Genomic DNA, 4185 nt, shown 5'->3' with positions numbered 1-4185 from the left:
GTGTAAGAGTGAATTGGGCCTATACAAGGATTTTTGAGTATGTTTTGAGGCCCTCAACAGGCTAGCTCAGTGTCAGTGGGCCCTTATAACAAGTGTCCTTTATCATTGATTACCCGCTTCGTTCCCAGGTGACGACAGGCAGAATGAGGTGGACGTGGCGGAGGCTGTGGGCGGTCAATTCACGGCGCAGATTACCTACACCTTGCACCACACTGACTGCCCGCCGCTGTTCACTAAAGTCGGGCAAGCCTGTGTCTCCGTGTTCTGCCCTGGATATAGGAGTAAAGGAAATTGTGGTTTTGTTGTTGTTGTTCTTGTTTTTCTGTTAAGATTTGTTTGCTCTCTCTCTCTCTCTCTCTCTCTCTCTCTCTCTCTCTCTCTCTCTCTCTCTCTCTCTCTCTCTCTCTCTCTCTCTCTCTCTCTCTCTAGTGTAGTGTAGTGGTGTTCACTACATGTGTGTGTGTGTGTGTGTGTGTGTGTGTGTGTGTGTGTGTGTGTGTGTGTGTGTCTAGGGATGATATTGGTAACTTGGGTGTCTGTAATGTGTTTTGGGTGAGCTTTTTATATTTTGAGGTGTTGCAGGGTGTTTTGGGTTAGTTTTGAGTGATTTAAGTTGTTTGTGTGTGTGTCAGTTGTGTATGGTGTGTTTTGTGGTGTGGTGTCAGTATTGGTGCATACTGTGTGCTTGTAGTGAATTGTAAGTGCGTTTATTGGTTCTATGAGGTTTTTCATGTTGGCAGTATCCAAGGGGATTTGACAAAGCTAGGTTCAATGATTTCAAATTGTTGACCATTATAACAGGTTCAGCAGTGTTCCAAATTGATATGGACAGTAAACTGAACAATTGTTTTGGTATTCCCCTCCTCTGACTAACTAATTCAGCCTCTTTTCACCGCCGAAATGTTGAATCTCCTTCTCTTTTATCGTTATTTTCATGCTAACTGTTCTACAGATCTTGCTATTTTTATGCCTCCCTCGTCCTGCGGCCTCGCTTTACAAGGCTTTCTTCTCATCCCTATTGTGTCCAACTTCCCAACGCAAGAGTTAACCAGTACTCTCAATCATTCATCCTTTTCATTTGTACAATCTGGAACTCCCTACCTGCATCTGTATTTCTGAATTCCTGCGACTTGTCTTCTTTGAAGAGAGAGATATCGAGGCATTTCCTCCTTGTTTTGGCTGACGCTTTTCCACTTTTAGAGAGCCAGCACTCAAGTGGGCCTTTTTTTTTTTTTTTTGTTTGTTTCTTGCCCTTGGCTGGCGCTCTTCCTACATGAAAAACTCTCGGGACACAAGTCCTCTGCTCATCACTCATCATTCGTCGACGTGTTATCATTGTACCACACGGGCTGGGATTTTCATTGAAGGAAAACTCTCTTCCAAGTCAATTTTACATATATTTCAAATAAAGTAAAGTACATTCGAACAAAAAAACGATGAAAGTGACGCGGCACTCTTAACCAACAACAGAGAAACACTCTCTCCTCACTTGAATACACGAATTAACTCCACACCCTCAATTATATTAACACGAAATTCCACTGCCCTGATCACATTACCCACCTGATCAGAGACCCTCGCTCTATGATTACTGCAGTAACGGAGAGGTGAGAAGAAGGCCTTGCTTTTGTCAATACGGCACGCAAGGCTTAACTCATGCCCTGAACTCCTTTGTTTCATATAAAAGTTGCAGATTTTCTTACATTGTATACAGTACAATACAAAATCAAAACTTGACAGTACTGAAGCAAATGCCTTTCTTGTGGCAGGATGAGTTTGTGCAGCTGTGTGGGATTGAGGAGTGCCGGGAGAAGAATGTCGGGTGTGTGTGAGCCTTTTTACATCAACACTCGAGAGTCATACTACTGCCAGTGCTGGCCATGCAGTGTACAGACTCGTGTCAGAAAGTTCAAGTGTGAAGGTGAGGCCTCCCTGAACTGTCAATGTCACTCTACGGTCTGTCTTCTTAAACTTGTCATTCCTTCACCTCTTCATTTGTCATGAGTACTGATATAAATTTTGTAGTTTTCCTCAACGTATTGTTGAATGTGTTCCTGGAATGCGTGTAAATCTATCCTTAAGTTGCAATAAATCTGTGTTTCTGAGCGCGTAATTCTCCACCCTCAGACGTTGATGAGTGCGTGGAGTCGCTTAGATCCTCTCCCTGTGGACCATCCCCTCAGCAGTGTTCGATCCGCCCAGCAGCAGCAACGGTCAGGAGAAGGCGGTCATTGAAGTGTCAACTCCCCAAGCTGGCACGGTGGTGGGTGTTGTGCTGGGCTCCCTTGGGGTTCTTTGCCTAGCTGTTGGAATAAGTCAAACAGTTTTTCACTTCTTTATACTGTGGGGTCTTACTCTGGTTGTGTTGTGGCTGTGCTGTGGCAAAGATGGCGTAATTAAGCAGTGGATGAGATTCTTCCAAACTTTAAACAATTTTAAATTGTTCTTGACACACTGAGAATATTCCATTACTATAAAGTTAGCCGACTCATACTTCATACTTATTTTTTTCATCTCACCTGCAACATTTTAAGTGTACAGATGTTTGTCGGGTTCCTGAAGATGCGTCGACGTGTTATCATCCACGCAAGCTTCCCCAACCCAACCAGTGTACCACAAGACAACATGCATTAAGGAGGACGGGAGGAGGGAGCGAGCGGCTGCATGCACTATTGAACGGGACAGCATTACATTCTTCCCACAGTTGTATGACTACACTGAAGCAAGCCCAGAATAAAGTGTTGAGTGACCATGATGTGAGTATTGTGGTTTGTACATTACCCTTTTATCTCCTCGTGTCTCATTTTAAAAGGTTTTGTACTTTCTTGTTATTTTTTTTTTTTTTCAGGACTTAATAATGTTGACGCCATTTCAATGTTGTTGCATCTCTTGTTCCAGGAATCAGCACTACTAACGCCAAAGAAGTGAGGGAAGATTTTGGAGTGAGCGTACAAGACCTACAACAGACACCACACTACTACTGCCGGTGTAGCCAAAGGAACAAGAGGAGGCAGAGGAGGAGGAAGAAGATGAGGAACAAGAGAGTGATTCTTGGAGACGTACCAATGAAGTTCTGCAGGTTGGCCACAAATCTTCATTACTGGTGTAGTGTATTTCATTGATCATTTGTATATTGGGTGGATAAATTTGTAGATTTTGTAGACAGTTGTAGATGTGAAGTGGGTAAGGTTTTTTGCCATGCCTTATCTACACCAGCAGAAAACCGTGATATGTAGAAGTTGTGATAGAAGCATTGTGATAGGAATATACCGTGTACATATGCATAGAGAATTTAAAAGAGGAGAGTGTAGACCAAGAGAGGAAAGTAACCTCTTTTAGAGATTTCAGTGAAAGTTTTACTGTAGCGTTAGACATATCAAAGGCTTTTGATAGAGTCTGGCATAAAGCTTTGATTTCCAAACTGCCCTCCTACGGCTTCTATACTTTTATCTGCAACTTTATCTTAAGTTTCCTTTCTGACTGTTCTATTGCTGTTGTGGTAGACGGCCACTGTTCTTCTCCTAAATTTATTAATAATGGAGTTCCTCAGGGTTCTCTGTCTTGTCACCCTCTCTCTTTCTATTATTCATTAATTAACCAAACTTGTTGTCCTATCTACTCCTACGCTGATGATACCACCCTACATCTTTCCACGTCCTTTCAGAGACGACCAATCCGTCAGGAAGTCAACTGATCACGCAGGGACGCCAAAGAACGCCTGACTTCCGATCTTTCTAAGATTTCCGATTGGGGCAGAGAAAATCTAGTAGTTTTCAATGCCTCAAAAACTCAATTCCTCGATCTATCAACTCGATACAACCTTTCAGACAGGTATCCCCCTCTTCTTCAGTTACATTCAACTGTCTCCCTCTTCCACAATGAATATCCTTGGTCTGTCCTTTACTCATAATCTTAACTGGAAACTTCACATCTCATCTCTTGCTAAACACAGCTTCTTTAAAGTTACGCGTTCTGAGGCATCTCCGCCAGCTTTTCTTCCCCTCTAATTGCTTACTCTATATAAGGGCCTTATCTGCACGTGTATGGAGAACTCTTCGCATGTTTAGGGGGGTTTCAGTTACAAAGTTTTACTAGATAAGGTGGAATTAAAAGCTTTTCGTCTCATCAACTCCCCTCCTCTGACTAACTATCTTCAGCCTCTTTTTCACCGCCGAAATGTTGAAT

At 42.8% G+C, this 4185-nt stretch overlaps 1 long non-coding RNA gene across 1 annotated transcript; it reads left to right on the top strand.

Annotated features, from left to right (window-relative positions):
- Positions 1–222: 222 nt before the first annotated feature.
- LOC123502361 lies at positions 223–2189 on the top strand. The gene is made up of 3 exons (XR_006673976.1): positions 223–281; positions 1770–1921; positions 2128–2189. It is a non-coding gene; the product is annotated as an uncharacterized LOC123502361 (long non-coding RNA).
- The last annotated feature ends 1996 nt before the right edge of the window (positions 2190–4185 follow it).

Source organism: Portunus trituberculatus, chromosome 11, assembly GCF_017591435.1.
Source record: "Portunus trituberculatus isolate SZX2019 chromosome 11, ASM1759143v1, whole genome shotgun sequence".
Taxonomy (NCBI): domain Eukaryota; kingdom Metazoa; phylum Arthropoda; class Malacostraca; order Decapoda; family Portunidae; genus Portunus; species Portunus trituberculatus.
The sequence above is the reverse complement of the archived record's forward strand: the minus strand, read 5'-3'. Positions and strand labels throughout refer to the sequence as shown.